This window comes from Elaeis guineensis, chromosome 8, assembly GCF_000442705.2.
Source record: "Elaeis guineensis isolate ETL-2024a chromosome 8, EG11, whole genome shotgun sequence".
Classification (NCBI taxonomy): domain Eukaryota; kingdom Viridiplantae; phylum Streptophyta; class Magnoliopsida; order Arecales; family Arecaceae; genus Elaeis; species Elaeis guineensis.
The window spans coordinates 132,268,176-132,281,178 of NC_026000.2; positions in this window are offsets into that span (position 1 = coordinate 132,268,176).

Sequence of the window (13,003 nt, forward strand, 5' to 3'; positions counted from 1 at the left end):
AATTTGTTGCCCTTCACTTCTTCCCGCCTCTCCTCTCTACCATTTCTCATACACCCTTTTATCTATAAAATTCACATATAAATTTTATTTTTTGAAAATTTTTATATAATTTTTTGATGATATTTTGATATATCTTTTATATATCTTAAATCTTATTTTATTATATTTATATTTTATTTTTATTATTCTCATCTTATATTTTTGATATTTTAGTTTAATATTTACTTTTTAATATTTTTCATTATATGTCAATTCTATTTATGTCATATCATCTCTTGCAATTCTTTACATTTTTGATCTCATCATATTGTTATTTTATCATTTTATTTGTTTTATAATAATTACATATGCAATTGTAAGTTCTATATTTTTTTATTCAATTTTTTTATTTAATTTAGATTTTATTTTATTTTAATATTTCTTGCTTGAATCATTATCTTTTTATTATTGCCGCTCCACATTGGGTGTAGGTGTGGGTGCATGAGGGTGCTTAGTTAGGCGCCAATCCTTTCTCGTTTAGGACTCCTTTGATGAGTTATGGATTAATTCAAAGTCTGTTTGAATTAGAAATCCTAGTCTTATGGGTCATGGAGAATCATCTATAAATAGGAAGGACCTCTAACTATCATGGCATAACTATTAGATTGTGTGCAAAAGAGAGAAAGAGAGAGAGAGAGAGGAGGCGTGAAGGAGGAGTGGGCATCACCCTTCCTCTTGGGTGTTCCCCCTTGGGCATCCCATCTTCTCCAAGGCGTGGAGGCTCTTTGGACATCCCCTCTTGCTAGTGTGAGGCATCACATCAGAGATTCTCTCTCCTCTCTTATTGTCTTGTGAAGGTGCTTCAATCCGAGACTTCATCCTCCTTTCTTGTAAAGTTTGACGTGTATGCGAAGTAGAAAATTTATCGATTCAGACTTACGCGAGGCTTTGGATTCAGAATTTTTTGGGATTTGATCCCAATTTCATTGTGAATCAGGTAAAGATCCAATCTTTATCAAGTTGTTATAGAAAATTTTTAGATGCATCCTGGCTATTCATCTCATTCTCCCAAAGAAACATGTTTCTTTCCTTTCAGGCCACCACTAGGAATCTTCGTCAGAACATAGCCACTATCCATGATTAATAATTTCTAATTTATAGATTCTCTATCCTAACAGCCTAATAGATCATAATTTGGCCTATCGGCCTACGTAACGGCCTAAAACTCCAGTTCTATATAAAGAGGTGGTGAGAAAACCCTCGAGATATGCAACAGAACACTATCCTAAGCTCATACTTTCTTCTTCTACTGTTCTCAAGCTCCGACTATCTTAAACATTGGAGAGTCTCCCACCAGAGAACTCTGGTGAGTGTGAACTTCTCTTACAGATTCCTATTGGCATTTTGATGCTTGGATCGTCCATCATCCTCAGTCACATCAGCATTCGCCGAAGCCTTGATGCTAGGGCTGAGCACGGATCGGGTTCGATCAAATTAAGAGAAAAATTACATCCGACTAAATCCAATCGAATTGAAGAAAATTCAATCTGTTGCCGACCGTTTATCATGTATAAATCATTTGAAATTGAAATGAACGATTTGTAGCAGGTTCGAATGGGTTGTGTCGGTTGGCTTCAATGTCGACCTAATGTTGAATTTAAGTCCAATACGGCCAACTTAAGCTTATCTATTTTTTTATCAATTTAATGCAAAAAAAATCTAATCTTTATAAGTTATAAATTTTGAACTTATTTTTGAATATGTACAAAATAAAATAGAAAAAAAAAATTTATTCATTTGAAAGCAACTATATTTGAAAACTTTCACTTTAGAATTATCTCAAATTGATATACTTCTATCAACAATTCAATATTAATATTCCTATGAATTCAAATGGATGATGGGATATTTTTTAAAATAAAATATTGAAGTTTAAATGACGCCATCTTAGAATGAAAGTGAGTTTTTGAAATACTATTTCAGTTAGGTTCGATTTTATATGGGTTAAAAATATAGAAATTGAATCCGATCGTAAATAATCGATTTTTTATAAATCTCAATCTAATTTTATCTGATTTATGTCTTCCAACCGATCGAAAGCAATGTTTATTGGATCGCATTGGATGAATTTCTTCGGATTTTGATTATTTGGTTAGCCTTACTTGACACAACAAAGATGAAGTTAAAAGATCCATTTCTAAAAGTCCTAAGAGAAACCTTAAGTTTAGATCCTTCAACAAAATTTTCTTTTAAAAAGATATTCTCAAAAGATCGGTATCAAGAACCTATCTTGGATATGGAAACTGCAAATTGCCCCTCGGGTCCAACTATTTTGGAGGATGGTTTGCTGGGGGTGTCTCCCGAGCAAGGTTCTTTTGCATGAATGGGGCTTCCTCCCTTATCAACAACCTCTGTGTGCTCCTTGCCAAGATGCCATTGAGGGTTTTGAGCACTGCTTACTTTTCTATCCTCGTATTACAGGGATCTGGGAGATCTTACAGGCTGAGCACTTATCTGATCTTTATTTCAACACTTTGGAGGATCTTATTAAGCTAACCGTTGATTCCAGAATCCCTCATCTATAGAAATCAATTATTTGTGACACGGCGTGGATGATTTCTTCTTCGAGGAATGACTTCGTCTTCAATCATGTCGAACATAGAGCCTGTGAGATTCATTGCTCAGCTCTCAGGTATGCTCAGGAGTTTCTCCAAGCTGGTGACATTTCTTCCTTGACTAATGGATCATAGCGCTGGGATGCCGGTGGCTTAGTGAGCCCTTTATCTCTATCTCCAATGGTCTTGTGGGTACCCCCCTCCTTGTGATCGCGTCAAGATGAATTTTGATGCCTCTTGGTCTAATGGCAGAGTAGGTCTGGGATATATCATCAGGGATCATCTCAGAACAGTCCTGTTTGCTGAAACATTCAGGTCGGTGGCGCAGTGGGTTTCGAAGGCTGAGCTTATGGCAGCGTGGAAGGTTCTCACAACCGCAGTTTTCTGCCTAGGTCTCACTAGAATTTGCTGGAAGGCGATTCATCAACCGTAGTTAACTAGATCTCTAAACACCTCAAAACCTTCGCTCTGACGAATGTTCTCTCTTCCTTTCATCCGCAGTTGGTTGATATCACTCTCTGTGCATCATCTTTAGATTTATTTCAGGCATCGCACGCTTTCCAAAAAGCCAACCAACTGGCTGACAGCTTGGCTGGGAGAACCGCTAATGGGCCCTTCATGTCTTTCTGTACTCTTCCTTTTACCACTAGTTTGCTGGTATTGGTAGACCTGGCGGGTGTGTCTTTTTTCGGTCATTAGTCTTCATTGCTTCACGGGGTTGTCCCCTATCTTATGTACTAAAAAAAAAAAAAAAAGAAAAAAAGATCGGTAGTGTTGTGGACGGGTAAGCAGTTAATGTTTATGCCTATGGGTGTTTCGTTTTGGTTTTTGGCTAGCAATGGGTCAGGTAGGAAGAGGCATGAGGGTGTCTATAGGGTGCTGAAGATCGGGGCAACAGAAGGGTTTAATGTTGTTGTCGTCCATGTAATGTTACATTTGGATTGTGTTACAAAAATAAGAATGACAAATGCTATTGCCTCGCCTAGGACAGTGGTGCCTCAGTATGAATTGGCTTAGGTGGGAGTGTAGGTCATATGTCTTTTAGTTTCATGGTTAATAGTTGGATGAGGTCTCCTGGTGTCACGCCCCGAACCCAACACCCGGGTCGGATACGTGATGGCCGCACACTCCTTAGAGCAAGCCCTAAAGAATATGCAAGGTCAAATTAAATCATTACAATCTTATCAACCATAATATTTAATTTCAACAATAATTCATAAAACTTGCATAATTACAATTAACATTCCTTCAATTCTCTGATCAGATACTATGACACTCTATTTATCCTTCTGCTCACCCGTAAATCCAAGCCATAGCCAATCTAAGTCATCCTGCAACTCTGAGAAGAAAAAGAAAGATGAAGGGGTGTGAGCTTTACAGCCCAGTAAGAATTTCCATATCACACTGATATAGTAATATAGTCTGAAAATAAGGATAAGCAATAAAATATAAAATCTCATGTTCAATGTCCAGAATAATGCAAACATTCATAAATTTTCTGTCTTGTCAAAATAGATGTATCATCATATGTTAACCGGTGAAACACTTTTGTTCAACAATTATTTCATATCTTATCTTTCATTTCTCCTTTCATAATCATATGATTTTAACATTTTCTTTCTGGCTCTGGACTATCCAAGTCTATACCTCAGTCATCATCCGGATCGAATCCACTTTAAAAAGTCTTTCAAGACTGTCCCAGGATGAGCTCCTGACCGGCTGTCCCACGTACCAAAGCCCGTGAGAGGCTGTCCCAGGCATAAGCTCCTGGCGGGCTGTCCCAGGCATGAGCTCCTGACCGGCTGATCCACCTGTAAGCCAGTGGGGGCTGTCCCAGGCATAAGCTCCTGGCGGGCTGTCCCAGGCATAAGCTCCTGGCCGGCTGTTCCACATGACAAGGCTAGTCCATACCATATATCTCTTTCTTTTCATTTAATCATTATGTGTTGATTTCATCAATAAATTTTGTCTTGCATTATGATCAACTCAGATATGTCATATCCATATAATCATGCTATAAATCTCTGATACATATATATTGACATAACATACTCATGCTCAAAATCAAATAACAGTATCTCAGGTATAATAAATTCATCAATCTCAAATCCGACGATGCAAAACTAACGATGCAAGACCAATAGTAAAATAGCATATATAATAGTGATCATGTACAGGGATTCTTACCTTTACCGGTGACTGATCCAAACACAGAAATCAATGTTCTTCTTTGATTTATGAATTTCTTTAACAAAATATTCCACTCGATATTATTTGCAGACAATCATCTCTTCGTAACCCTGATCAAATATAAAGATCATATATGGAGAAAATTACCGATAATCGATCCTAATAATACAGATCGAGGATCTCTCTTAGGATTAATCAAAATTAGGATTTATCTAAGTATCTGGATCCTCCACTGATCCATAAGACTTCTAGAGAGAGAAAATTCATGAAGAGAGAGAAAATTCTAGAGAGAGAAAGTAGAGAGAGAAAGTGGAGAGAGAATCTTCGTATCCTTTCGATGAGGCAATCATGGTCGAGATCATCAGAGGTCCTATCATGGTGACTCAATATGAATCAAGTGTTACAATTTCGAATAGGATCGGACTAGGATCAGATCTACCGCATGAATTTCGAAGCAACCTCAGATCATCTTATTTTTATTTCAAATTTATCCTAGGGTTTGTGATGTAATCAGAGAGAGAGTAGAAAGATTCTAGAGAGATAAAATTCACAAAAAGAGAGAAAGATCTAGAGAGAGAAAATAGAGAGAGAATCTAGAGAGAGAAATTGGAGAGAGAAGGTAGAGAGAGAGAAAAGAGAGAGAAAGAAGAGAGAAAGGAGAGAGAGAAAAATTCTCTCCTTCTTCTTCTTTTTATTTTATTTTATTTTATTTTTATTTTTATTTTTCTCTTTCTCTTTTTTCCTTTTTTTTTCTTTTCTTTTTCCTTTTTCTTTTCTTTTTCTTTTCTTCTTCTTCTTCCTTCTTCTTTTCTTTTCCCGTGGGTTCCGTTGGGCCAAAACAGGGGATCGTGAGGTCCCCTCGTTAGTTGGCCGGGCTCCGACGAGAGGGTGACTTGGCCGGAGGTCCAGCAACGGTGGCCGACCATGCAAGCTGGCCGGCGACTAGGTTTGGCCGGCGAGCTTTCTCCCTTTCTTTCTTTTTTTTTTTTCGAAAAACAGGGGATCCGTCCCCTTTCTTCATGATTTTCGGCCATTGGCCGATCGCCGGCGGTCGAGATTTTCAGGGAAGGAAGAGAGGGAGATGGGGGTTCGGTCTCGGGGATGGGACGCCGCAACCGGCGGCGCCGGTGGCCGAAAAAGAGAAGAGAGGATCCGGCCGAAACAGAGCAAAACAGGGATTACCTTGTTCATGGATTTTCCGACGATCCTGACGGCCGGCGAGGAGTTTAAAAACATGGGAAGAAAGGGAAGAGGGAGAGGAAGAAAGATTGAACCCTTACCTGAACTCCGGTGACCTCTTCGACCTTCAATTTCCGACGAACACGAGAAGAGGTTGCCGCAGCCTCTACGGAGAAAAGGAGAGAAATCGGGCTCGAAGATCACCGGTGGAGGGTCTTGAGAGAGGGAGAGGCTTATTTATAGGGGTTCCTAGGGCTCGGGTGATCCTAGGACTCCCCTTCCATCTGGGATTCACTAGAGAAGAAGACTCCCTTCGGGAGTCTCCTTCCGCTCTGTTTTTTTTTTTTTTTTTGTTTGGGTTTTGGGCTTGGTCCTGGGCCGGGATGTTACATTCTCCCCCCTTCAAATAATTTCGTCCTTAAAATTAAGTTATATTGTTTAAAATATATTTTGAAGTATAAATTCTTCATGTCATTCTCAAGCTTACGATAATGTCATATATATTATTTATTTCTCATGATCTTGTTATAAAAAAAAAATATGAGATCTATGTCAGGACATTCTAAGTTTGAACTAATATCAGAACTATCAAGCTATTAATAAACTTGAGATATCTAAACTTTCTTGACATTATCTATAATGAAGCAACCTACTAACAAAAATTATCCGACTATGATCAGATTAAAAATCATTCTTTATTTACAACTAATGTATTCCATAATATCTTCAGAATCAAAGAATTAATATTTCTAATCAATTTAACCCACCATGCTTTTGCTACGCACTCTGATCTTAATTTATCAAATTATATAATTATATCAAAGATAAAAATATCCTTATATGTTAGATCAATCCAGAATAGATCCAACCTTCAAATTTCAGATAAAACTTAGGGCAAAATTTTAAGTTTCTTCATCTTTACTACCTTTGGGCATAGCATATAAAAATTAAATCTTGATCTACTTCCTATATTTGAAATTATTGTATAAGTTTCATCACTCTTCAAGAATCTAACATATCTAGAATCAATTGGAGTTAACCTTAGATTTACCTTACAATCATTTAGATATATATATATATATATTTTTAAATTTAACAACAATATCAAAATACTTTTGATCCACTTAGAAAAGTAAACTTTTGACTTGAAATTCAATGCAACTTGAAAGATCAAGGAATCATATTCAGAATATGATATTTGAGTAACCAAATATTTCACCAAGATGTGTATCTCATATTCTCATAATAAAATTCAAGTATATTTTTCATTTAAAATTGAGTTTCATATATGACCTCTTATGGGTTCAGTGTTCAAAAATATTTCTCTCTCATATGATGTAATTTCTTCTTAGACCATACCCTAATTAACTCTCTTTGATAAGTCCAGAATTCATAATGCTTAGACAATTATCATCGAAATTAAAAAAAATATCATGATCTTCAATCATATAAGTTTTACATTCCAAAATCCTCTAGTATATTCAACATAACTTATCAATACCTCCCACTTCATTTCAAGATCAACTCTTTCATACTTAGGTCAACCTTACTAATTGAAATCTAAGATATAACTCGTCAATTCTATTATAGATATCATATGCCACTTATACATAATTTTTATCTTAATATCTATTGATTCGAATTCTAAATATTGAATCTTCTCTTTTATATCTATCATGTTCCTCATGATCATAAACTAAGTTCAGATATCACTAGAATTACAATTCTGAATAATTATAACCTTAAACTCAAATACCACTTAAATCATATTTTCTAGTGATCATAACCTAAACTCTAATATCATTCTATCATACCTTTAATGATCAAAATCTTAAACTCCGATATTATCAATCATACTCTAGTGATTATAATCCCAAAGTTTTGATGTCACTTATATAACAATCCCTAGTGACCTTAAACTTGGGCTCTAGTACTGTTCTGTCATATCCTAATCACTTGTATCATTGTCTCCAAATGAACATAACCTAAGCTCTAAGCTTAGATATCACTCTGTCACATCCTATTGATCTTACATAAAGTTTTGATATCACTTCATAATCTTAGTGATCTTAAACCTAAACTTTGATATTATTCTATCACATCCAAATCATTTATATCGTAATCTCCAATGATCATAATCTAAGCTCTGATATCACTCTATAATATTCTAATCACTTATATCATAATCCCTAATGATCATAACCTATGCTCTGATACCATTCTATCACGCCCCGAACCCAACACCTGGGTCGGATACGTGATGACCGCACACTCCTTAGAGCAAGCCCTAAAGAATATGCAAGGCTAAATTAAATCATTACAATCTTATCAACTATAATATTTAATTTCAACAATAATTCATAAAACTTGCATAATTACAATTAACATTCCTTCAATTCTCTGATCAGATACTATGATACTCTATTTATCCTTCTGCTCACCCGTAAATCCAAGCCATAGCCAATCTAAGTCATCCTGCAACTCTGAGAAGAAAAAGAAAGATGAAGGGGTGTGAGCTTTACAGCCCAGTAAGAATTTCCATATCACACTGATATAGTAATATAGTCTGAAAATAAGGATAAGCAATAAAATATAAAATCTCATGTTCAATGTCCAGAATAATGCAAATATTCATAAATTTTCTGTCTTGTCAAAATAGATGCATCATCATATGTTAACCGGTGAAACACTTTTGTTCAACAATTGTTTCATATCTTATCTTTCATTTCTCCTTTCATAATCATATGATTTTAACATTTTCTTTCTGACTCTGGACTATCCAAGTCTATACCTCAGTCATCATCCGGATCGAATTCACTTTAAAAAGTCTTTCAAGACTGTCCCAAGATGAGCTCCTGGCCGGCTGTCCCACGTACCAAAGCCCGTGAGAGGCTGTCCCAGGCATAAGCTCCTGGCGGGCTGTCCCAAGCATGAGCTCTTGGCCGGCTGATCCACCTGTAAGCCAATGGGGGCTGTCCCAGGCATAAGCTCCTGGCGGGCTGTCCCAGGCATAAGCTCCTGGCCGGCTGTTCCACATGACAAGGCTAGTCCATACCATATATCTTTTTCTTTTCATTTAATCATTATGTGTTGATTTCATCAATAAATTTTGTCTTGCATTATGATCAACTCAGATATGTCATATCCATATAATCATGCTATAAATCTCTGATACATATATATTGACATAACATACTCATGCTCAAAATCAAATAACAGTATCTCAGGTATAATAAATTCATCGATCTCAAATCTGACGATGCAAAACCAACGATGCAAGACCAATAGTAAAATAGCATATATAATAGTGATCATGTACAGAGATTCTTACCTTTACCGGTGACTGATCCAAACACAGAAATCAATGTTCTTCTTTGATTTATGAATTTCTTTAACAAAATATTTCACTCGATATCATTTGCAGACAATCATCTCTTCGTAACCCTGATCAAATATAAAGATCATATATGGAAAAAATTACCGATAATCGATCCTAATAATACAGATCGAGGATCTCTCATAGGATTAATCAAAATTAGGATTTATCTAAGTATCTGGATCCTCCACTGATCCATAAGACTTATAGAGAGAGAAAATCCATGAAGAGAGAGAAAATTCTAGAGAGTGAAAGTAGAGAGAGAAAGTGGAGAGAGAATCTTCGTATCCTTTCGATGAGGCAATCATGGTCGAGATCATCAGAGGTCCTATCATGGTGACTCAATATGAATCAAGTGTTACAATTTCGAATAGGATCGGACTAGGATCAGATCTACCGCACGAATTTTGGAGCAACCTCAGATCATCTTATTTTTATTTCAAATTTATCCTAGGATTTGTGATGTAATCAGAGAGAGAGAGTAGAAAGATTCTAGAGAGATAAAATTCACAAAAAGAGAGAAAGATCTAGAGAGAGAAAATAGAGAGAGAATCTAGAGAGAGAAACTGGAGAGAGAAGGTAGAGAGAGAGAAAAGAGAGAGAAAGAAGAGAGAAAGGAGAGAGAGAAAAATTCTCTCCTTATTCTTCTTTTTATTTTATTTTATTTTATTTTTATTTTTATTTTTCTCTTTCTCTTTTTTCCTTTTTTTTTTCTTTTCTTTTTCCTTTTTCTTTTCTTTTTCTTTTCTTCTTCTTCTTCCTTCTTCTTTTCTTTTCCCGTGGGTTCCGTTGGGCCAAAACAGGGGACCGTGAGGTCCCCTCGTTGGTTGGCCGGGCTCCGACGAGAGGGTGACTTGGCCGGAGGTCCAGCAACGGCGGCCGACCATGCAAGCTGGCCGGCGACTAGGTTTGGCCGGCGAGCTTTCTCCCTTTCTTTCTTTTTTTTTTTTTTTTTTCGAAAAACAGGGGATCCGTCTCCTTTCTTCATGATTTCCGGCCATTGACCGATCGCCGGCGATCGAGATTTTCAGGGAAGGAAGAGAGGGAGATGGGGGTTCGGTCTCGGGGATGGGACGCCGCAACCGACGGCGCCGGTGGCCGAAAAAGAGAAGAGAGGATCCGACCGAAACAGAGCAAAACAGGGATTACCTTGTTCATGGATTTTTCGATGATCCTGATGGCCGGCGAGGAGTTTAAAAATATGGGAAGAAAGGGAAGAGGGAGAGGAAGAAAGATTGAACCCTTACCTGAACTCCGGTGACCTCTTCGACCTTCAATTTTCGACGAACACGAGAAGAGGTTGCCGCAGCCTCTACGGAGAAAAGGAGAGAAATCGGGCTCGAAGATCACCGGTGGAGGGTCTTGAGAGAGGGAGAGGCTTATTTATAGGGGTCCCTAGGGCTCGGGTGATCCTAGGACTCCCCTTCCATCTGGGATTCACTGGAGAAGAAGACTCCCTTCGGGAGTCTCCTTCCGCTCTATTTTTTTTTTTTTTTTGTTTGGGTTTTGGGTTTGGTCCTGGGCCGGGATGTTACACCTGGTCTTTTATTGGGTCCTTATTCTGTTTGTTGGTTTGGTGTTTTTTATTTAATGAGACTTTAGAGTTTGTGTGGTTGGATGTACCTTTCTGCAGGTGGTTATGATGGTTTAATCCCTGTTGTGTCATGTTAGTTTGGAACTGGTAGAGGTATTCCATGTGGTTTAAAGCTTTTGCTGTCTCATGGTGGTGATTTGGTGTGTAGAGGTGTGTTTGCAGCATCAGCTTGGTGATTCTCTTGTCATGGATTGTTAGAGGCCTGGATACACTCATGCAGGGGGTTTGATGGCCCATATATGTATGGGCTTGTTGAGGGGATATTGTGCTTGGATCTAATGATTAGAGTTTCGTATTTCTGAAGTGTTGTCTTTCTTTTGGTTTCTTTCCCTTGCTTTGTTATTTCACTACCTCAATCAAATACTATTAAGCCTTTGGACCTAACACACACACACACACACACGCACTCTCTCTCTCTCTCTCTGGAAAAAAAAAAATAAAATAAAAAGACCAACATTGGGGATATTATTTAGGACTTTTGGACTTTCAGATCCACTTTTTACCAAAAACATGAAGTGTCACGCCCCAAATCCGGGACATAACACGACCATGCTACCGAGAGATGGAGCCCACGATAACACGAAGCCAATCCATCATAATCATCTAAAATCCATCAAATAAAAAGATTCAATTCCATTATTCATCAAATAATCGAACCAATATTGGTTCAGAATATCTAAATCCAAAAGCAAGTACCAACCCGAATCTCAATAGTTATAAATAACTACAAATTCGTGATTATAAAATAACTAAACTTCTGCTATCAAATTTTCAAGCTTGCTATGCAGATCTTCAAGCTTGGATTCCTTTTGCCGATCCTACCTTATTCCTCTGTTCAAATAAAAAGAAAACAAAAGGATTATGAGCTACACTAGCCCAGTAAGTAGAACTTATCTTCCTTATCGGATCAAGCATAAATTTTTCATGATAATGCAATATTTAAAAAATAACAGATAATACAAAATAAAGCATTTCATAGAGCATATAACAAAACAAGTTATAAATTCATCATGCATGCATAAATCATGTATATTTCACAATCATGAATCGTAAATTATTTTCATCATGCATTCATATCATGTTTCAAAATATTGCTCACAAATATTCATGCTAAGGTCACTATTATACCCGTGACAGGGCTATATTTCTTAATCGACAGAGTTCTTCATTCATATGCCAACTTTATACCCGCTGGCAGGGCCATGTTTCGTGTGGATGCTAGCTCCGGATGTCGACCTTCCTAAAGAGATTCATTCATAGCCATCTGAGAGCCTTTGAAATCATTATATCTTTTTCTTAAAGCATACATATACATAGACGGAAAAACAATAAAATTCATGCTTCATAATCATGTTATTTTCATAAGACATATTCATGAAATCAACGCTCATAATAAAACATGCTTTTTCATATCACATATGCTGATCCTTATTTTATGAAAAATTATGATTTCATCAATAGTAATTCTTTGCATAAAAACATGATCATTTAAAAATAAATAAGGAGCATAAGATCTACTTACCTCATTCATCTTAGATCTTCAAACTTTGTTAGAAGAATCAGCTAATCCTATTTAAAATATCAAATCATTATCAAATTTTATTCCATAAATATAACAAGATTAAATCATAAGGAAAGAGGACTGTTGACCGGATGTGTCGGACCATCCAGATACTAGGATAATTCAGGATCTTTGATCTGAGGGTCAGATTCAAGTGACTTGATCAAAAAATTGTGAAGCACAGATTAGATCAAGATCAATCAATAGAGTTCATTAATAATGAATTTGAAAGATACTAGATATGATCAAATGAGGTTGACATACAGCATGGATATCAAAGCAATTTTGGATCATCTTGTTAGAGTCAACATGAGTCCCTAAAAGATGAAGGTATGACTTGGTACAGGATTCATAGACCTTCTTAGAGAGAGAAAGTCAATCATGAGAGAGAAAATAGAGAGAAAAAATGGAGAAAGAATCTTCGTATCCTTCAAAAGTGGCAATCATGATTGAGATCATCAGTGATCATATCAGGGTGACTTAATATGGATTAACCATGATCGATGTTA